This window comes from Brassica rapa, chromosome A04, assembly GCF_000309985.2.
Source record: "Brassica rapa cultivar Chiifu-401-42 chromosome A04, CAAS_Brap_v3.01, whole genome shotgun sequence".
Taxonomy (NCBI): Eukaryota; Viridiplantae; Streptophyta; class Magnoliopsida; order Brassicales; family Brassicaceae; genus Brassica; species Brassica rapa.
This window is the reverse complement of record NC_024798.2, coordinates 3,666,338-3,690,862: the sequence shown is the minus strand read 5'-3', so window position 1 is coordinate 3,690,862 and position 24,525 is coordinate 3,666,338. Positions and strand designations below refer to the sequence as shown.

Genomic DNA, 24,525 nt, shown 5'->3' with positions numbered 1-24,525 from the left:
TAAAATTTTAAACCCTAATTCCAAAACCCCACCCCCTTAACTCTAAACCCTAAGGTTTGGATTAATTAACCCAAGGGGTATAAGTGTATATTTACCTCTTTAATGAAACCTATTTTTGTGACTTTGAGCCTTGAGTACTACTTTGGGAACAAAAACTTGGTTTGGTGCTATCTTAGTATTTTTCTCTTTTAACAATGACCAATAAAACGTAATTTTTTTTGTAATTACCAATAAAACGTAATTGAGCAACAAACTCGGAGAGGGTTGTTGAGAGGCCATGCTCTTCTTGAGGCGATCCAGCTAGAGATCTTTCAGCTTTCTCATAGTTATCGCTTCATAACTGATTGGTTCCTCGATCTTTGCCTTCTCTCCGTCTCTTACTTTTAGTGGATACACGGTGTCATGAGGAGCCAGAAAGAGGAATGTGTTTATGAAAAGTTTGCTTGAGTTTGAGTCCACCACCCCCTGATGGTCGGTAGTCATGAACCTCCCGTTGCTCAGATACTTCAAGAGAAAATCATATTTGACAAATCAAATTTATAAACAAAAATGAAGAATAATGCAACGAAACGGAATGTGAGAAATTACTAACGTGACCAATGTCACCAAGATTGATGACAAGCGCTCCTGGAACAAACGGAACTCTAACCCATGTCTTGCCGTTGTCCCTTGTAACTTGTAAACAGCTGAATTGGTCTTGGAGTAGCAAAGTGATGATTCCGTTGTCAGTGTGACGCATTCCGAGTGCTAGGTCAGGTTTAGAGCGTTTTGGGAAATAAGTAACAAAGATTTTCTGCTCCATATCAACGCATGCATTTTTCAGTGCATCTTTCTCAAGTCCCATAGCCAGGCCCGTCCCTTCTATAAAGCCAATGAAGCATTGGCTTCAGGCCACATATTATAAATACAAAAAATAGGCCACATTTTCAAAAATTACTTGTAGCTTAAATGGGAAAAGTAAGAGATGTTAGAGCTTTTGGTCTCTAGTTCGAACCAGACCACAGCCAGTTTTAAATATATTTTTCATTGGTAATTTTTATGAAGGGCCACATTATTTGACATGCTTTAAGCCTCATAAATCTTTGGGACGGCACTGCCCATAGCTTCAGACAAAACCGCAAGGACTTTATAAGCCAAACCCATCAGCCTCTCGCTATACTCCGCCGTCACTTTCAACCATCCCTCCGGCTTATCTGCCCAGTGTGAATAGTCTCTGTTGCTTACAGGGTACGTGAGATACACCACTACCTCTCTCCAGTCCTTCATAGCCTCTCCCTACATATGAAGATTCCTATATAAATAACAGGATTAGAAAAATAGACATCTGGTTCGAACTGTGGTGGCGTTACCTGGAGGTGACTAGAGATGCTGAAGCCACCCTCACCACCGGACATGTGGAACCGGAGCTTCTCTTCAGTAGTTAAGGCAAAGAAGTCTCGAGCGAGGCGAGTCATATTAACCATCAAATTTGTATCAACACCATGATCAACTGCCTGGAACATGCCCCACTTCTCGCAAGCCTCCACTATCTGACCGCAGATCTCTTCCTTTTTCCTACCAACATCATCGATTCCAGAGAGAGATATCACTGGTATTTCGTCACTGAACTCATAGTCATAGAGCTTAGATTCTCCGGCTATTTCACCCGAAATTCCGGGAGCCATTGGTATATTCAGTAAAATGAGAGGGAGATGCTCACCTTCGTATAAAGAGTACCCCTTTTATAACCTCTTCTAGCAACCACCACATAAGATTTTTTAACCCTCCATACTCGGCCACTAAAGTTGGTATCATTGCATGCCCCATATAATTAAGTTATCGTACTATATAGATTTCCCACATATTAACATTTGTAATATTATTCACACACACCCATCTAACATTTTTAAAGTAACATTGTTACTTGCTGAAATATTCGCATACAAATAGTAAAAGCCTAGATCTTTAAAATAAATTTTAAACGTGAAAGAATTCACATCCATAAGATGCCATCAGGCCCATCACTGCCGATTTAGGTGGGAGGGAAAGCATTGAAATTGCCCAGAGCCCACCAAAAATCAAAAACATTTAGTAATATGGTCCACATTTTTTTTTTCTGACAACAAGGGTCTAATTTTTTGTTTTGCACTTTCAATTTTACATTTGCAGAATATTTAAAAAGACATAATAGTCTGAATTTTTTATATTTACAAAATCAAACAAATTAACAATTTTAGATAATTTTTTATATATTGATTATATATTTTGATGATAAAATTACAGTAATTAATTATAGGGGCTTAAAAAAGCACAAGGACCCTTAATAACGCAACATTAACTGATTTCGAACATTTTCATGATATTTTCGACTGATTATTTTTGAAAACCAATTTTTTACAACAGCGTAACCTTTTGAACATATCTACTCATCTAATGAAAAATATACGTTTGAAAACCAATTTTCTACACCAGCATAACCTTTTGGAGACCTCTAGTTTAGAATGAAGGGTCACATGCTCGTTCTCGTGTTCATTGCCCCCATCCATGTATTTGAGGTAATGTTGACTACTCCACCTCAATAGATTGGGTGATCCGTTGTGATGGTGATGTATGTGCCTCAACATCGATTCTATTAGGATTTCGTTATGTTATCCATTAATATTTATTATGTCTCGCCATTACCAATTAATTAAGCGCAACCACATGTTAGTTTATTAATATAATCAATTAATTTAAAACTATCTAATACTTTTGACGGGAAACTCAACTATTGTTTGTTATTTTGTATACTAGGGTTGGCCCGCCCTACGGGCGGGATATTAGTTAATTTGATATTCATTAAATGTTTGAGTTGAAATTTGTTTTAAGATTCAAGAATTTGGTTATCTGTTATGTCTTACTTATTAGTATGCGGTGGTATAGTTGTTTTTCGATTATTCTTGCTTTGGTATTGTATCAAATTAACTAATTGTCCAACTCATAATTATAGATGTACAAATATGGATTTGTGATAAAGTTTGATATGACAATACTGTTTTTTTTTTTAATTATTATTCATAGTGGAGTGTGCATGTGTCAGAAAGAGGCCTATAACAACTTTTATGTTTTTGTGTATGGATTTTAAATATATATTATTTTGTATAATGCATACTTGCTCTACAACATTTGCTTATAGACTAAAAAAATTGTTTTCTATATTTTTAAAAGAGAAAATATTTAGTTTAGAATATAACATGGACATATGTATTGACTATATATAGAAGTTGGGTGTTATTTTAAAATGGCATATGTATAGATATTTTTCAACAATTACTTCACTGGCACAAAACATTTATAACTGTAAATATCTTATTTTAAAAGCAAAACTAATAAAAGCGTGTACAACAAATGTATTTTGATATATATTATATGCATCAAGTTATAAAGGTTGGAAACATTGCAAAATTGTTTGGAGCAAAGTTTTTAACTTCACGATCTTCATCTTGACGTCAATTCAGTATCGGTCCTGGTCACAAGCAGAAGAAGCATGGGCTTCCAGCTGAAACGATAATAAGTATTTTCGCGGCCACATATTTATAAAAAGTGACTTAAGCCTAGTGGTTCTAAGAGAAATTACCAGTGCTAGAGGTGCTGGGTTCAATTACCCTTAACTGCATTCATTTATTTTGGCCCTAAATATAAAATGGGACATGTGTCACTCCCAGAACGCACGAATTGATGACGTGGCTTCACGGGAGAGAGGCGAACATTTCTTTATATATATAGATTTTAACTGTTTTACAAAAATAATTTTTTTTCTCGTCAAATCGTTGGGTCATTTTCTCGCACGTGTAGCCAAGTTCCCGAGTCTCCTCCGCAATATTTGGGTCATTTTTTGCCGGACGTTAATGTAAGTTATATGGGTCAAAAGACATAGTGTTAGTGGGTCAAAAGACTACAATTGTCACCATTTCTCTCTGGGTAGGTATGCAATCAGCAAATTAATATTTGGGCTGACCAATATTCACAATAACAAACTTGCCGTGACCGACACTAATAAACAACTCATGTTTAAGTTAGTACTAATACTTTAGAATTAAATAATAAAAATATATCTAAATTTAATGTTTAATTATTTTAGTTATTTTATCGGGTTACCAATTTTGATATTAATTAACTATTTTATTGTTGATATATATGCTATTTGTATGTTTTGGCACATTTTAGCTTGTAATTAATTTTATCAATATTTTGACGTCAATTTTCCAAAGAGCTAATATATATGTCAAGTCGATTCCTTTCTGATTATTTTGTTTTTATATTTTACATTATTTGAAATTAAACTTCATTTTAATTTAAAGAAATATTTTATTTATAATTTTTTGATATTTAAAAATATTTAATTATGATTCTGATTTGGTATGTTTTTGTTGGTACTTTATATTTTATGTAAACATTCATAATAATATATATAGCATATACGTAAAAAAAAACTTGTCGACATAGTTTTTTGTATGTGTCAAACTCATTTGATGGTATTTTTCAAAGAATAAATATAATGCATTTTAAAATAAATTTACTTTTGTTAGTGTATACTTTATAATCATTGGGATAATTAGAAAAATATCTTATTTATAGTTTAAATTTTTAAATCTATACAATTAAACATGATACACTTTGAGACTTTTCCCTTAAAATTTGCTATTTTTCAATGTAAATTATGTCATTTATTAAGGGTATTTTGGAAATTATCATGTTATTCCTTAATTATAGCCTTTCATTATAATTAATTTCAAACCAATCAATTAATTTAAAAAATATTCCGACAGAATATACACATATTAATAAATCACATTAAAACGAATAATTAATATTAAATGGTGATTCAGCATTCCTAAAAAAATGAAAAATATCAAACGTATTAATCCTTTGAAGTCTATCTGGGTATAAGGATTCAACTCGAAAACCTGATTTAACCGAATATTTACCAAACTCCGTAAAACTCTACCCCACTGTGTCTGGTCTTTGAGATCTACTTACTGCTAAACCTCTAATGAGTTTCACATCATCAGGATATATATATATACATTAAGCAAGTCCACATTCCATGAACAATCAGCCGGATTAAGGAGATGTTCCACCTTTAAAGAAGGATTTAAGTACTGAGTATTTGTTTTTGGTATTCCTGACTTCGGGCGAGGAGCGGGGATCCACGGATCTGTCCATACAGAGATAGATTGTCTTGTTTCCACTCTTTTAATTAGCCTTTTTTTAACCAGAGATCTAGCTGGGCAGGTACTTCTCCACCCATAAGAGGATGAATATGATCTGTGTTCGTCCAAAAGATCGGTATTCCGAAAATAGTGTACTTTAAAAACTTTTGAAAACAAACAATCTTATTTCCTAATTTTATGCATTTAATATTTAAATATTTGTACAGAAATTTTTCAACCAAAATTTTGGTGCAATCCACTCACGAGATATTCTCTTTTACTTTACTGATAGGATATTACAAGATATTTTCTTACCTTATAGGCATATGATTGTTAGAGAAATTATTAAAAAATATATATTATATTTCAAAACTTATCGTGAAAGGTCATTTAGAAAAATGAAGTCACTTAATTTTTATGATGTTAAATTTTTGATGCTTTCAATTTAGTAATTTTTTATTTGTTTTAGAATGTTAAGATTTTCTATATATACATATATTTTTGGTTTGCTGATTCTGGTTTTGGTTTATGTGCTATCATAATGATTCCTCCTTTGAAGCCACTTATGTTTTGATCATTCGTCATTTTCTTCAGTTTTTTCCTCTGGACTAAACAGTTGTCTCATCTATAAATCTCAGGTAAATTCATTATCTTCACATTTTATATTTATTTCTTGGTAAAATCTAATCGTGATCAATTTAATGTCCCAAATTTATTCAATTGGAATAGCTACGGAAAAATAGTCGATCAAAGAATCCAAAACTATTTGAAATCAACTCTTCAAACACTGGATTGTATCGGTATGTTTTCACTACTTTTAGTTTCAATTTTAATAATAGTAACTAGATTTCTACCCGCACAACCGTGCGGGTATATATGTTCACATTTATATATATAGATATTTGTTTTACATAATTATTATATATTTTTAATGTTACTCACATATTTAAATGTTTGTATAATTATGCCAAATATAATAATTTTATAGTTTTCATGCTGTAAATTAAAATCATCACATATATATGTTGCTTATTATATATTTATCCTATTAAATTTGCGTTTGATTGCTAAACTAATTTTTTTAATGCATGAAACAACATATATGAAAACAATTTTGAACTTAATTTATTATAATCATGATCCGTAATTCAAATCGCTAGATTTTTTAGTAATTTTTAATGTTTATTAATTTTATATAATAAATTACTGTTTATTATAAAGTTTAAGATAAGAGAAATTTTTATACATTTATTATATAGTTTACTAATATTAACCATTCTACCAACATATTATATTTTTAGCATAAATATTTTATATTTATGAAAATAAAATATGTAAACTTATCAATTTAAAATAATTTTATCATATTTTGTTCAATATAACGTTTTTATTTTAAAATGATAAATATTATTATAAAATTGATAAAATAAGATATAATTTTATTTTTTTAGTAACATTTCATTACTAATTACAAAATTAGTTGAAAATATTTATATTCAATTTATGACAATTAAGATCTTATTATAATCTTTTTCAAGAGATTTGTTAGAATTTTAAATTTTCTTTAAAAAATTAAAAGATATAAAAGATATTATGATTAAAGTAGTTATAAATATTATATATATTAGCATTAGTGATATATATTTAATAGAAAATTAAATGATGGTCCAAATAAAAATATTACTCATAAAAAAATAATGATTTTTATTTTATTAGAAACAAAATTTGAAAAAAAAATTCAATAGAAATGAATATTTATTTCTAACAAAATCTTTAAAAATTATTAGTAAATGTATTTTTGAAATTAATTAATTTCATTTTATTGAAATTTTCGTTTATAAACCAAACCTATATTCAAATTTAATTTCTAATAATATTTTATGATAATCTTATATATTAAAAGAGAAGTCATGACTTCTCATTCATGTGTGATTTTAAAAAAAAATGGACTATCTACTAGAGTTGGTTACATTACATTTTCAATCATTTTCAATCATTAGTAATCTTGATATTAAATAAAAGACATTATTAAAAACTATTCTCGAGAGACATAAATCTATAACTCACAAGAGTTTCTGGTTTTGTTTTTTTTTGCACTTAGATATAACTCTATAATTCACGAGAGTTTCTGGTTTTCATGTAAAGTTTGACATTCACAGACGTCTTTCCAGATTATTTGACATAGTGTGTTTTGTAGTGTTGTGTTTGCAGACAATATTTACTAAAGATTATTTGTTTGTAAGCTCTGAACATATGTTAATAATTTACTGAACATATTGATGCATTTAGAGAAGATGAAGTTGGTCCATTGTTAACGTCCATTTTTGTTTTTGAAGTCAATGAAAGCAAAAGACAATATTTAAATAATGAAAAAAAAATATTTAAATAATGGTCGCTTGATACAATTACGTTTATTTAGTTGTCTTACCATTTACTAAAGATTATTGGATTGTAAGCTCTGAACCTATGTTAATAATTTACTGAACACATTGATGAATTTGGAGAAGATGAAGTTGGTCCATTGTTAACGTCTATAAGAAATTTAGAATATCTACATTCAGTTGCAACAATAGATATCTACATCTATTTTGTTAACAATTCAAATTAAATAAAGATTAATTCCTATTCGGTTATAACTAATCAAAGCAATATCTACTTTTAAAGAATATCTAATTTTCGTGAGTGTAGTAACATATAGGATATTCTAAGCATTTATTTTAAAGTTTGGAGATCAAGCTCACATATTGTTTTGTTGTTGTGACCTTCTCAATTTGTTTCCTATATTTTCGAAACAGAATCACGTTAATTTTTTTTTATTTTCCATAACAACCTCAACAATATCATCGATTTAATATACTTGATACCAGATTTACAATGAATATATCAATATCTACAATATAGGTAACTATAACAACCGATTCTTAATATCCTATATCTTGTATAATAAAACAGAAGTCACGACTTTGATTCATGTGTGATTTTTAAAAAAAATAGAATTAATAGACTTATTCCTAAAATATAATATTACATTTAATCTCTAATCTTATCATTTAAGTTTTGGGTCTACCAGAAATTTTTATTGAGCTATCAATAATTGGATTTAAACAATAGATGATCTATTGGATTTAAAACAGTATAAATTAAATAGATATAATTTAATGTTATAATACTATATCTTCATATGTTAATTATTTAAATATTTATCGATGTTAACTTTTAAAATTATAAAGATTTTTTAAAAATAAAAAAAAATCATATTATCTCACAATGATTAATCTTTACTGCCTTAAACCAATGATTTTTTTTTAAACTATATAATTTATTTTAAAAATTAAACAAAAACTAAATGTTTAATTATTTACTCGATAATATAAATCTATGAAGCAAAAATTTTATTTTTTAAAAAACTTTCTAAATTTGTAAATGTTACTATATCTTTGAATATGACAACAAAACAATATTTTACTAATCTTTATATATATAGTTATGATTTTAATAATTAAATAATAATCCAAAATATATATATAAAAGAAGATACAAATACATGTGAAAGTTTGAAATAATCTATTCAATGAAAAAATATACCGTAAACTTATTGTGTTTTAAAAATTAATATACATATATTATAATATCTACCAGTTTAGAATTGAAAACAAAATGTTTATATAAAAATAAATGAAAACAAAAACCCGCGCAGTTGCGCGGGTCAAGATCTAGTTTAAATTAAAACTAACTATTTTTCGAAAGTAAATTTAAAAAGATTCTAAGAAGATTTTAAAAATATTTGTTAAAACATTTTAAATATATTCATTTGTATTTCAAATAAAATGATAAAGATATTAAAAGATATAATAATGAACTTATGTAAAATATGATATTTTCTAGAAATAGTCCAAACTAAAAAAATCACACATCAAAAGAAGTCATGACTTCTGTTTTAATATATTAGATGATGTAAACACCAAATAAACCAGAGCCAAAGTTGCTATTTTTCGTCTTTTCTTTGGTATTTCTCATTTCTTTCAATCTTATTATTTAACATGTCATCTTTTGTAATGTAAAACTAGATTTTGACCGGCGCTTGGAAAGCACATATATTTTTTGACAGTTTGATAAAATTTGAATGAATTTGTAACGTTTTATTAGAAATAAATATTTTAAAAGTTGTTCTATTATAATGTTTGAGTTTTAAACAGTGTTTTCATATCCGATCTAGACTTATGGTCAAACCAATAGATCTAGTGACCCGTATATAGTCTAGTTTGAATTTAATGAAACAAAATATGGTAAAATACGGTAAAAATCAAAAACCCGCTACTAATCCGCGACCGATGCTGTTGATACGATATAAAACATAAAAAAAAATTAAAACATTTGATTAAATTACTCAAATAATTTTTAATATTACATAAAATTGAGTAGACTATAATTCATTATACTTCGATGAGTTTTTCATTATGTCATTCGTAGAAAATGAAAAAAATAGTGATAGGAAGAAAAAAAAACAAAATCAATTGATATGACACTATTAGTTTCTTTATTAATCACCTATTATAAGTTTATATTTTTATTTATTTTAGATTTTTATGATAATTTTAAGATATTTTTGAATGCTCAAAATTTTAAGTTAGTTATTTTGTGAAATATTAAGTTGGTTAGCGGATCTATAAGTGATCAAATTTGGTATAACTTGTGGGTAACACATTTTTTGTACACACTAATTTGGAATGATAATATATATGATATTATTAATAAATTTATTCTAGTATAATTTTTCAATTGCAGTATTGGTGATAAGGTTATTTTCTAATTAAAGCTATACATATCATAATTTATCTTCACCAGTTAATAACATAGTGTACTTTTATATTATATTTAATTGGTAGTATAAATAATCGTGTTTTTAATTGCAAGATTGGTTAAAATATCATAGTATTTACATAGACCAAAATATTGACTTTTTGGAATTTTGAACATATCAGCATATTAACATATGAGTGTATGGTTTTGTTTAATATTTTTAAAGATAGTGTATATATGATACCTTGTTCTCGTAGATGGAATATTTTTAGCAATCTTAATACTTTACATAACCGTTTAGCAAATGAAAAAGGGTCAAATATAAGTTCCAACACTTTGAATGGATTTTACGTAACCGTTTAAAAAATGTGGCGTAATAAATTAAAGTATTGACTAAATGATTGTTAAATAAATATAAGGTAACATCTCCTATATATTAAAAGAGAAGCATTACAACATTTGTAGTAACCACATGTTATCACTACGATAAATTAATTATTAATATTTTCAATTCTTTCATTAAATAAAAATTACGAAATTGTGTAATATGAATAATAAAAAATGATACAAATTATGTGTTACAAAAAAAATATGATACAAATTAGCGTATTCTCTAACATTTTTGTTTAACTTTAAGTTATTAAAATAAATTAAACAATCACATTAACGATATAATAAAATTTTAGATTTTTTTCGTATATGTTATATTTTGAACTTTTTAAAAAGTCTCGCATTGAAATTTTTATGATCCATGATTTTTTTAATGATAAAATACAAATTATTACAAAATTATGTAAATAGGAAGTCTCATATATATTAATATCTTCTAAATTAAGCTATATACCATAGAAAATATCCCCTATATATTAAAAGAAAAGGATTACATTTGAGGTATCAACTTGTCATCACCATACTTATTCTTATATTTCTAGAGAAATAAGTTGGTTCATCTAAATATATAATAAGCATTTTATTAAACTAACCATAAATTAATTATTAATGTTCTCAATTATTTCTTTAAATAAAAATTACGAAATTACCTAATGTGACTAAATTATACAATTATTGATTTTGAATAATAAAAATTTGATACAAATTAGTGTATTCTCTATCATTTTCTTTAACTTTGAGTTATTAAAATAAATTAAACAATCACATTAACCATATAATAAAAAATTAGATTTTCCGTATATGTTATATTTTGAACTTTAAAAAAGTCTCACATTGAAATTTTTATGATCCATGATTTAATTTTTTTAATGACAAAATACAAAATCATGTAAGTAGGAAGTCTCATATATATTAATATCTTCTCAATTAAACTATATACCATAGAAAATATCCTCTATATATTAAAAGAAAAGGATTACAACATTTGAGATAGCAACATGTCATCACCATAATTATTCTTAGAATTCTAGAAAAATAGGTTGGTCCATCTAAATATATAATAAGCATTTTATTAAACTAACAATAAATTATTTATTAATGTTCTCAATTATTTCCTTAAATTAAAATTACGGAATAACTTAATGTGGCTAAAACATATATGACAATTAATTATTTTGAATAATAAAGATTTGATACAAATTAATGTATTCTCTATCATTGTTTAACTTTGAGTTATTAAAATAAATTAAACAATCACATTAACCATATAATAAAATTTTAGATTTTTCCGTATATGTTATATTTTGAACTTTTTAAAAAGTCTCACATTAAAAAATTTATGATCCATGATTTTTGTTTATGACAAAATACAAATTATTACAAAATCATGTAAGTAGGAAATCTCATATATATTAATATCTTTTAAATTAAACTATATACCATAGAAAATACATAAATATTTTTATTTTAGAATTTTTTTGAACAATTTTTTGATAAAATCTTTGAACAAATACTGACAACTTAATATTTAAATTTTAAAATTTGCACTGAATGTTTATAAAAGTTATAAATTACTAGAACTTTAAAAACAATGTACAATGAAAATTTTGGTATCAGCGATTTAGTCATTCTGTTAAAAAGATACAAATGAGTAGAACGCATCATTTAACATATATCAATACTAAAAATATATTATGTATCTATGTATATATATTTAAATTTAATTATATCAATAGAAAATAGAAAAAGTGATTGTTTGGATTAATAAAATTTATTTACGTATTCACATCAGTATAATTATATACGTAATAGTTATTGACTTTTTCATTATCAAATATATATATATATATATATATTATTTTATAATATCTATATATTATTTTATAATATATAAAATCATATAATATGTAAAATAATTTATATATACAATGTTCATCATGCGCAAGGCGTGGGTCTTAATCTAGTCAAAGTATTTTAGTTAATGAAATAGTCCAACAATTTTGTTTAAGTAGATTTTTGAAAATGGTTCTCTTTTAATAGTATAGACTAGATTTTGACCCGCGCTTTCAAAGCGCGGGATTATTTTCGTAAATTATTTTTTGCTTTTCCATTTATTTACCCGCTTGTTTGTTTTGAGTTATATATTTATACTTGGTGTATTAATTTTAGGTTCGCTTCTATTTTTATCTTTTGAGTTTTCAGTTTGATTTCGGTTTATAGTTGTTCGGTTCGAGTGATAATTTTTTTTTGATTATTTATGAATTTGGGCTTGAATTCGGTTTGGTTAGTTTTGGATATTTGTATACCGATTCAGTTCTCTATTTTTTTTTGGCGACATCCATCTTCTAAGATCAAGTGGTAGGCGGGTCTGAGTCGTTTCAAAGAGATGCTCTGTCCGGCTGGATCGGATCTATATGGGGAAAAAAAGAGTACCCCTAAGTTCTCTATTTATATGTCGAGGTTTAAATTTGTTTCTAAAATATGTCTTGCATTTGATAAATAACTGATTTTTAATAATTGTTAAGGATAAATGTATAAATGAAATATTAATTTGTCTATAATAAAATCTAACTAAGTTAAAATTTTGCTACTTGTATTTTTCTGTTGGAAGAAAATGAAATGCAATTTAAAATAATTGTTGATAATTATACAAAACTTACACTTTATTACGTATAATTTTAATAAACAAAAGATGATTGTATTTATTTTAAAACAATACTTTTGCAATTTGAAAATGCTCTTAATTAAATTTATTATAAGGGAAAAACATTCTAGATATATTGACCATTCTGATAATTATTTTAAAATTGTTTAAAAACTCCTTGGGCCTGATTAATACAAAACAAAGAAGTTCCATTTTTATGTTTAAAAATTAATCGAATACAACTGGGTTTTACAAACTGAAACTCAAAATGAGGATAATAAAATGTTAGTGTAAGTTGGGTTTATAACTTATGTTGATATTTTTCAATATCACTCAGGCCCATGGTTCATCACTACCAACCGACAGAACAACAACCTGTCTTTTTGCCTTTCCAGAAAAAGCTTCCTCAGAAAAATGAGTTCGTCCCTCTCTCAAAATGCTTTGATAACATGATGAAACATGATCCATCAACACAGATGGTTGAAGGTATATCTCCAATAACTTATTTTTCTTTGATTAATGTATCATAGGCTCATCGAAACCATTACTTATGATCTAAAAATCATTTTTTTTCCAGATAAGGTTTGCATGTCGAATCCAATGAATGATCTGATTAGTCGGTTAATTCTGTTTGTCTCGTATATGTCTGAAGAAGATCTGAAAAAGTATCCCTCAAGAAAAAACGAAGAACCGGAGTTAAAGGATCAAGAAACATCAATCACTTCAGGTCAATAGACTTTCAAATATTTCTCTTATTCGTTATATAGTTGGTTAATCGAGTGTAGTTAAACACTAAAAAATAAATATCTAAAGTTTTTTTAACTATTTTTGGAATTTGTTTCATGCACTTTTCTCACATCTTTCCAAACAAATTGTTATAATATATTTCCGTTCATATTGAAATGGTGGTATATGATCTTTGTTTGATCTTACTCATTTTGGTTTGAAAATTTAATATATTTACTCATGTGCAGGCTGTGCAGTGACATTTGTATAGGCAAAGCTTTATTCATGTGACTCTAACCAATATCACAAAACAACAAACCTGAGAAAAGATAAGTTTTCATACAATGGCATAAAAATTTCAACGCTTACAATAACTATAATAGTGTTTCAAAAAAAAACAATAACTATAATATATTTAATATTTGTAAAATCCAAATTTAACTAATGTTTTTTTGTAATTTTACAGTCAAAGTCTACACGTTGTATGATTGATGATGAAAGTTATGAGGCTAAGTCCAACCAAGTCCAACCAAATCCATACCTATACACAGAAAAAAAAAATCAAGATGTAACTGAAACAATATAATTGAGTAGACTATGCATTTTTCAGTTTACCTTCTTGTCAACGAAAACGTTTCACCAAATTTCTAGTTTATTTGCTCCCAGGTGTGGATTACTTTCAATTGGATGTACCAATCAGTTCTGTTAGGTTTCAGTTTTGAAAGGAACGGAATTTTCTTTGTTCTTTGCGTTTCTTTGCGGTTTCGAAAAGAAAAAAGAAAATTTGTGTGTGGCGATGATTGTTTGACAACGGTAGTTATATATAGCCTACAATAGATAGGTTTTGAAAGAATATTCTGATTATTTTTAGGGATGCTATTTCAGTTGAATGATAATAAGGTATATTATGTTAATAAGCTAAGTAAATATCGTTATTTGACAGTAAATTTGTTAGGATGGCGGATATTTCGGTAGGAGGTTTAAGGGATTGTTAATAATTGGTATTTGATGAATAAAGAATATTACTTGGCATATACTTCGTTATTGATTATCAAAATATTTTTGAAACAGAATATATTTTATTAGAGTTTAACTATATTTCAGATTGGTGGTTTTATATTTTAAGTTTGAAATTGGAATATTTTGCGTGTGAGTTTTTTTTTTGCAAGTAAGAATCGCGTATAATTAGATAACGTTTTTTTTTTTGCAAGTAAGAAAACATGAAGCAACTTCCGAAAATTTAGTTTATTTGCTTAAATTTTAGCTTTTTTATTTAATGGTATAGATATTTATGGTTATTGATTTGAAAAAAGATTGGTATTTATGATCTAGTATAGTGGATATGGTTATGTATGGAACTTTCGAAAATCTAGTTTATTTGCTAAATTTTTAGCTTTTGATTTAGTGGTTTGTATTTTTGGTTATTGATTTGAAAAAGCTTTATAAATCCAATAGTATGGTCGACTATATTGCAGAGTGGTTTACGGTTTAGGATTCTAATTATGTGTATTTATTATATAAAATTTTATTGTTTTGATTAGTTTATTTGCTTAAATTTACGTTTTTATTTAATGGTATAGATATTATGGTGATTGATTTGAAAAAAGATTGGTATCATGACATTGCTTATTTTAATAAATTAAAATATAAAAAAGTATTTGGGGTTTATGGGTTTGTTTGTATCTCATACTATACATATAAAAATGCTAGCTTAAAAATATATAATACGACCATTTTTTATAGATTTTGAATAATGCAACATTTATGTTTTTTGTGCAATTGTTTGTAACCAAAACATTGATTGGACGTGATAAATGGTCGATGATACACTGATATTAACAGAATGTATTGTTTTTATTTGGCAGCTTGCAGAATTCACTTCGGTGTCGATAGATTTGGTACATAGACTGTTTAAGAAATAAAAATAAGTGTGTTGTAGCCAGTGTTTTGAAACCCGACCCGGACCCGCGGTTGAACCGGTAAATCCGGTAACCCAAAAAAATCCGGTTTGGATTTTGTGAAAAACCTAATATTTAGAAACCCGCAAAAAACCGCAAAAACCCGGTAAAACACGGAATCCGGTACCGGTTGAACCATCGGTCGAACCAATAAATAACTTTTATTTCCTTTTTATAGTTTTTAATTTTGTTTTATATTCTAAGTTTTCAATTAAGATGTTAGGTATTGACAAAAAAAAAGTTATGTTTTCTTTTTTCAATTTTATATTTGTGATTTTTAGATTTTGATGAAGATTTCACTATGTCACCTGAAGAAAATAAAGTGAACGATGGTAGAGAGAACCAAAAGTAGTTGATGTTATTTGGTGTTAGTTTATTTCTATTATTGATAATTTATTACAATGATTTTTTTACTTTTGGTTTATTTTGTATTTGTAGTTTAATTTATTATTCACATTATACATTTAAATATTTAAATATTTATAAATTTTATGTTTTGATTTATTTTAGATGTCATAGCTCTTATCTTATTCGAGAAAATTTTAAATAGTCTAAACTATTTTTTTGATATTTTGTATGTCAAATGAAAATAAAAATATAAAAACTAAAGTTAAGTATTTTCTAAATTTTAAACATAAAATATATACATATCCAAACTATTATTTTATGTTTTAAAAAATTTAGAAAATAATAAACTTTAGTTTTTATAATTTTATTTACATACCTGAGATATTATTATATAATAAAATTAGTTAATTTATTAACCCGCGGTTCACCCGCGATCGACCCAGTGACCCAGCAAACCGGTAAGCAGTCCGGTTCAGTGTCCGTGTCGGGTTTAAAAACATTGGTTGTAGCAATTGAAGTTTGTTTTAAACGTAGTTGTTGATCGTAATGAATACACTATGTTTTGATAGGATGATACATTATGTTTTGATATGAAGACATAATTAATTAAACGTAGGTGTTGTTTTTTAAATAAAAGGATTTTTGCTGTTAAAATAAAAAGGAATTCAAAAAATACAGAATTTAATTAAAATCATAGCTTAAAAATATTCCAGTGGCAGTATCTTGTAAATATTGTTGAAACAGGAGGGCACCTCAAAAAAGGGCCTTCTGTTTTAATAGTATTGATTTGGAATTTTGAACATATCAGCTTACTAATATATGAGTGTATGGGTTTGTTTAATATTTTTAAAGATAGTGTATGATACCTTGTTCTCGTAGATAGAATATTTGTTAGCAATCTTAATATTTTACGTGACCGTTTAGCAAATGAAAAAGGATGAAATATAAGTTCCGGCACTTTGAAGGGATTTTAGTAACCGTTTAAAAAAGTGCCCTAATAAATATAACTATTGACTAATGATTGTTAGAGAAGTATAAAGTAACTTATTGTTAGTCGAAATTTAAAATAAAATCAAAATATTATTAGTTAATGAAATGGTGCAACAACTTTGTTTAAGTAGATTTTTCAGAATGATTATCTCTTAATAGTATAGACACGATAAATATTTGTAAGTTTAAACATAAAAATATATGATAAGTATTCACGTCTATATTGTTATGAATAAAATAACATAATAGTTTGCTGATTAAATTTATTGTATTTACATGAAACATGAAAGTTCAATATATATATACATGAACTTACAAATATTTGACATATTGATATGAGACTTGCAAAAAAAGAAATCCACGTTTTGAAAACGTGGATAAAAATCTAGCATATACTTATATTTAAAGTTTTGTAAACTACGACAGCTTTTCAAAAGCGATAAGAAATTTATATACAAATATAGTATTATTATTATTTTTTAATATTAAGATAAATATATATTTGATATATGATACAATTTCTTGGTTTCATGTCTACCTACGTAAATCGTTGCAATAGCCAGATAGAAAAATTCTATCATATCAGCATCAAAGAATGTGAATTTCAGAATTGGTGAAAGTAATAAATTTTTTGGATGTATGTGTTTATTTACTCTATTCTGACATTTTGATGCATCCCAATTTATTGTCGAAAGATTGACATTGAGTCGGTGTTCATGAACAAATTAACGGTTTGATATTTTTTTGGATAATATAGGGATATCCTGGTTCCACCTTAACATGAGTCTATACTAGTTACATGTTTGCAACCTACGTTATCAGCCCACGTGTCGGTCGCCTATATCTCTGGCGATGCCGAAATGTTAATTTTCTAGTGGCCAACGGGAATTGAAGCCGAAACCGTATCGAATCCGAAGGTCCCTCAAGAACAAATTAACGGTTTGATATTTCACTGCTTGGTATTTCGGTAAACTGGTCTAACATTTCCGGGTCTACACTAAGTAGGTTAAGCATTTCAAACATGCATCAAGAACTTGCTTTTATGTCTATGGGATATAGAACTGGTATGTAGAAGATCCATCCCTAATGAGACACACCAAACAATATAATAGATCATTGTACTGTATAAAATTATATACTTTTGATCTTCTGATTCAAGGTAAAAGCAAAACGCTATGGAACTTGTTTAGGTGTTCGTTCAATAGATGTAATAATAATCAAGATAAGAAAACATATGATGAAACTTCTACAACTCTAGATGTTGGTTAGATAAAGAGACGATGTCGACCAGATTAGAAGACGAGAATATACAAAATGAAATTATACCCAAGAACATTGGTGATAAAGTAATACAAACCTATGAAGATACAAAAATGGGATATGAGAAGAAGAAGAAGAGGCTACATATAAATGGAGAACCGTATGGAGGGAGAAGAATGAGGAAATAAAGAAAATGGAAAATGTCATTTTTAGTTTCTTATCAAAATAAATGCAGAATATATGCCAACTAACCCCTTACGACCACCACTAGGTCTTGGCGTAAACAGAGATGACCACCTGAGAGTCCATCACCTCATCAACATGGAAACGATCACATGGAACTCAAATTTGCTGGGAGAATCCGTGGCAGTGGAAGACATACCCCATATTGAATAAATTCGTTTGAGCAGAACTGGAAGACGAGATTGTTACAGCTGGGATTATACAAAATCTGGACTATATACGGTGAAGTCAGGCTACTCCGTAGCTCATAACCTGCGTGCGGCAGCTAACCAGCCGACGATCTCTGAACCTAGCACTACTGAGTTAAAGAAGGCATCATGGAAAATCAAAGCCCCAAGGAAACTAAAGCACTTTATTTGGCAAGCTATATCCGGATTTGTGGCAACGGCGCAGAGTTTACGGGATCGACATTGTGCGAGAGATAGTATATGTGTCCGCTACGGTGCGAAATCTGAAACTATAAACCACACGCTGTTCGAGTGCCCGTCTGCTCTGCAATGCTGGGCGTTATCACAAATCCCAGCACCTCCGGGGTTATTCCCGCGGTCATCTCTATTTGAAAACATATATTATCTACTATGGAAGGCTAAGGAGAAAGGGGCAAGCGCCGAGATGATGTATGCATTCCCGTGGATATTTTGGTACATATGAAAAGCACGCAACGAAAAGGTGTTTAACAACAGAGACATAACGCCAATGGATACACTCCAACTCGCCAAGAGCGAGGCTGAAAGTTGGAAACTCGCTCAGTTAGTCCCTGTGCTGGAGGAAGCTAGTATGGATAATGAGCAGAGTGAAATGGAGATGCCAAGTCGATGATTTGTGGGTAAGTGCTCAAGAAGATATAGGCTTAGGTTTTGTGATGATGGACGAAAACGTAACGATCCTATACGGGGCTAAGAATGGGAGTATAACTGAATCTCCTCTACACGCGGAGGCGGAAAGATTAATTTGGGCAATGCAGGAAGCACTGAAGAAAGAACCTAAGATAATGCACTTTGAAACTGACTGTCAACAGCTCGTCAAGCTTGTCAAGAATGTTGAAGAGGAATGGCCGGCTATGGCAACTGAACTGGATGAAATTAACGCTCTTGCAAGCAATTTCAGCGCATTCTCTATATCCTACATATCAAGGTCTATAAACATCCGCGCGGATGGCCTAGCGAAGGGAGTCCGATCACGCGAGCTCCGGATACCGTATGTGAACTAGTTTGTGCTCCAACATGGTTAGCCCATGTTGCTAGCCAAATGGATGCAAACTAAGTTTTAGTTTTCTGTTTCGATGTCAAAAAAAAAGGTTCCATTTTACTTTTAAAGAAATATTTGAAATTTTAACTTTCTAAAGTGTATCATCTTTATAGTGAAAAGTTATGTAGCCGCAAAAGTGTATCATCTTAAAACCAGTACAACAAATGGAGAAGCATAACCAAAACCCTAAACCAGACCCAAAAGTCGTCTCCAATGAAGGAAGTAATGGGCCCATACAAAGACGGTCAATTAGACATATGTAAACAACCACACGAAACTAGCAAAAGCGACAGAATTCATACAAACTATTTACAAAGCCATGTGTGATATGATTTCTACTTCTAAGCTCACCTAATTATTTTTATGATCGCTATTCGTCCAAATTCAGTTGTAAGAACTCAATTAAAGCCCTCGTTGGAAAAAAAAAAGACATTAAAAAAAATTAAACACGTTTACTCGAGTACTTAAACTACAACCTATACTGTATTCTGGCATTGACCACATTTATTTCGTCTTTTACAGAACCGTCTATCCTAGTGTTCATTCAAACTCTATTAACTTTAAGTATCAAAGTTGAGATTTCTATAAAATCCATTAGGTTAACCAAAAAAACAGATCATTTTATTTATTTCAAGAAAACAGATGAAAATATGTAACTTTCCTGACAAATGTTGATATATGTAACTTTAATAAAACAAACCACCCATTTTTACTCAGATCTTTATATATAAAATAGGCTTTCAATCTCTCTCAAGGTGTCCACATCAGCTGCCAGCGCATAAATTCAGGCGTTCTCGAGCTGCCACGCAGCCATTAAATGAAACGCAACGTTTCGTGATCATTATCTCAAAGCGGGCTTCTTTTGGGCTTTCTGACCCGGTTTGGTTTTGCGGCCCAGTGACCACAGAAGACACGAGAACCCTAATCCGGTGTGATGCGCACCTTCTTGTTCTTCGTTTCTCATCTATCGGCGGAGGGGACGATCCAGATCTGTAACGGTATGCGTTATGATTGGTTCTTTCTTAACTCCTCTTAATTTCGTAAGGCCACTACGAAAGCTTTCATTGAGCTGTTCGTCGGCGAAATCGTGTATAAATATGTCACAATCTCTCTACTGCGAATCGCGATATCCACATCTCTCTTCTACGCATCTCACTCATATTCATATATTTTTGCTCATCCCTCTTCATGGCTAACTCAAATGTTTTCTTCTCCGACTTGAAGTCCGGGCGGTGCTCATCATTGTCGAGGCCAGGCTGCTTCGATTCTTGGAAGCTAAGAATGTTAAGCGTGGTGGGGAGCTTATGTGGATGGATTTGCTCATCGTGGATGTTAATGTGAGTGATTTTTTCTGTTCTTATCAATCGTTCTGGGTTAGACTGTTTATGAGTTTTGATAGTCTTTTCGGTAAACCTGATCGTGCTCTACCTTTTTAATTTTTTTTTTTTAGAAAACTTAAGTCTTACTGGTCTGAACTACTATACTCTGCCAACCGTATCGTGATTTTGGTTTAATATTGATCATGTTGTTTAGTATTGGTTTTGGTTTCCTGTTAGGTAGAGTCGATGTTCCTAACTATGTTTCAGGTGACCATGATGCAAGCCACAATCAGTGCTAGCCGTCTCCCGCAATTTCGTGAACGACTCAATGCCGGAGCAATGTTTTTCGTGTCCGGTTTTGATGTCTCTAGATGTGCGAAGAACTTCTGACTCATAGATTCGTCTTTGTTGATCTAACTGAGCCTGTCTCCCCCTTGCCCGAGAAAGCATTCCGGTTCCATAACCAATCGGAGCTGATTGGTTTAGCCAATACAAACACTCTACCAGGTATATTGATCCTAGGTGACATGTACCTCTTATATTGTTGGACTTCTGTGTGTAAATACTGTGATCGGTTTATCTTTATAGTAAAGTGATATCGATTTCAAACTTTATGTAGACATCATAGGTGAGATAATTGGTGTGAAAAAAAAACAAATAAGCTTACATTATAAAAACATGCAAATTTTTGTTCCATAGTTCATTATATCTAATATTTGTGACTTTTGACTTTCTAATATATATAGATTAAAAGTAATAATTGTTTTATTCATTCATGACAGTGTATGATTGCCATATAAATATTTCAAATTAGAAAATTTGAAGCTAAATATGACACTAATCCCGGTTATATATGTACTCATTAATATTGGCTGAATTTGGTAATGGAAATTCACCGTTGAAACGAAAACATATAATTGATTTGATAGAAGCATTGATCATGGATTATGACGCCGATTGAATCTTATCTTTTGACTGATTGGACAATACAAACTTAAAAATACAATTTAATCCCTTAACTTAAGCACCAAGACTCTAAAATTAAGGAATCAACACGTCAGAAACGTCAATTTGGTTATATTTGATCAGCTTAATTTTCAAATTTAATATTTTTTCATATATGATGATTTCTTAATTATAGTACTTTCCATACTTTAAAAATTGGCAACTAAAATTAATTTCGTAGCCCGGGTAAATCTCGCGAATAATCCATGCCACTAATCTTGCGAAATAATATATTTTGATTGACTCAATTATTGTGGCAGAAATTAAAAGTTTTAATTTTCTTTAGTCTATTGCGCATGTTACCACCTAGTTTGTTATTATTTGCTTTGAACAAATAAAATAAAATTAATTCAGCAACGTATCAACTATCAACTTAAGCGTAACAGATGTCTATTCATTTAAGTAATAATATATACTAGGTAATAAGTAATAATATATATTAGGTAATAACCAGCGCCTTGCGCGGGATGTGATTATTAATTTTGTTATTTTTTAATAAGAAGACATTATATCTGTTTAATCTGGATATCGGTCTGGCTTTAGGTTGTTTTTTTTTTGTTTTTAATCTCTTAAAATATAGCTATAATTCTAAATCAATATTTATTTTGGTTTGTTCGGTTCATGTTGTTGATGTTTTTGGATTTTTGGTAATAACCAAAAATTATTATTATTTGTTTGATTTCAATTTATATAAATTTTAGATAGTCCTGATGTTGAACCAATGATTTCATATTATAGTTTCTAAACGTATAATAGTTAAGGAAAAAAGAAAAGAAAATAATTAAGACAAATCATTTCACTACAATTTGGTTGATAGTGAAAAAACATTAAAAGAATAATTCAACTTCTAAGAGAATTATATACTTTAGTTGTGGTGAATATTTAGTTATATAGGTGCTCACGTCACTGTCCACATGTATGTGTATGTAAATATATAAAAGTGGTTGGTAAATGTATAAATATATTATTAATCAATATTAAATGACCTTTATCCAAAATAACACATGAAAGAAAAAAAATTGTAAATAAAATTAATTAAAAATAAAATAAGCTTAGATATTACTGAATTTTGTTTCATATAAAGAAAACCAAATTGTATCCATAAATATGGGTGGACATGGATCGAATATCCGGATATTTGGAGGTATTAGTGTCTATTCGATTCGTAGCCACCCAAATATTCGGTGTCTCGGATATCTGAAAATTTTTAGAATTTTCACGGATATTCGATTTGATCCGTAAATAAAATAAACAATTTAAAAATAAATGCACAATTTAAAAATAGTAGAAAATAATAAAATTTCATTACAAAAATAAATTATTATTTAAATTTTTAAATTCTAATACCTAATGTTAGGGGTGGGCGTTCGGGTACCCGTTCGGATTCGGATCGGGTATTTCGGATTTTCGGGTATTTCGGTATAGAGGTATAGAACCCGTTCGGGTATTTCTGTACTTCGGGTCGGGTTCGGGTATTTTAAGTTCGGTTTCAGTTATTTCGGATCGGGTTCGGATATTTAGATTTTGAAGAAAAAAAAATGAAAATTTTTATTTCTCAAATTTCTTGTATTTAAATATATAACTTTTCACTTAACTATTTTTTATTTTTAATAGATTGCATGGTTAATATATTTGGACATAACATTTTCAAACTAAACAGACATTAATTTGGTTATTGTTTTTAAATTTTGGATGTAACTTTTTGTTAATTGCTGAAATAAGAAGTTTGACATGCATTTTAAGCGAATAGCAAATCATCTTCTACGTAATTGTATGTATATCATATGAATTTAAAGTATGTGTAGTATCAATATAAATATTTTATATAAAATGAAAGATGTAAACTATAAATATAAGGTTAATTATCATATGTTCGGTTATTTTCGGATATCCATTCGGGTTCGGATATTACCCGTTCGGGTTCGGATATCCAATCTCTCCTAATTCAATACCCGTTCGGATATTTTGCTACTTCGGTTCGGATTTCGGTTCGGGTTTTTCGGATCGGGTTCGGGTGCCACTTCGGATTTCGGGTAAAATGCCCACCCCTACCTAATGTAATAAATTTAATACATAAAAATATTGTATAATTTATATAAACTATAATATATATATAACTTATACATATATATAATTCTTTAAATTTATATATATATATATATATATATATATATATATATACATATAACGGATTGAATCGGATATCCGTTTCAAAAAATATTAGTATTTCGATTTGCTTCATTTTTACATACATCCGTTTCAAAAATATTAGTATTTGTGATTTGCTTCGTTTTTACAAATAGTACATTTTAGTATTTGATTTGCTTCGTAAGGTTACATATATCCAAATTTCTCGGTTCAAATCAAAGCGGATAATGAATCGAATAAAAAATTTATGAATATTTTGCCCATACTATCCGTAA

The 24,525-nt window shown here is 28.8% G+C and overlaps 2 long non-coding RNA genes and 1 pseudogene across 2 annotated transcripts; 1 reads left to right on the top strand and 2 right to left on the bottom strand.

Moving 5' to 3' along the window:
* Positions 1 to 8: 8 nt before the first annotated feature.
* On the bottom strand, positions 9 to 2,960 carry LOC103863374 (annotated as a pseudogene).
* A 5,951-nt stretch (positions 2,961 to 8,911) lies between these two features.
* On the top strand, positions 8,912 to 19,944 carry LOC117133613. The gene is made up of 2 exons (XR_004457546.1): positions 8,912 to 13,491; positions 13,583 to 19,944. It is a non-coding gene; the product is annotated as an uncharacterized LOC117133613 (long non-coding RNA).
* LOC117133614 lies at positions 14,940 to 24,403 on the bottom strand. Its single transcript, XR_004457547.1, has 2 exons — positions 24,155 to 24,403; positions 14,940 to 23,449 (listed from the first exon to the last, which is right to left on the bottom strand). It is a non-coding gene; the product is annotated as an uncharacterized LOC117133614 (long non-coding RNA).
* Between the last annotated feature and the right edge of the window lie 122 nt (positions 24,404 to 24,525).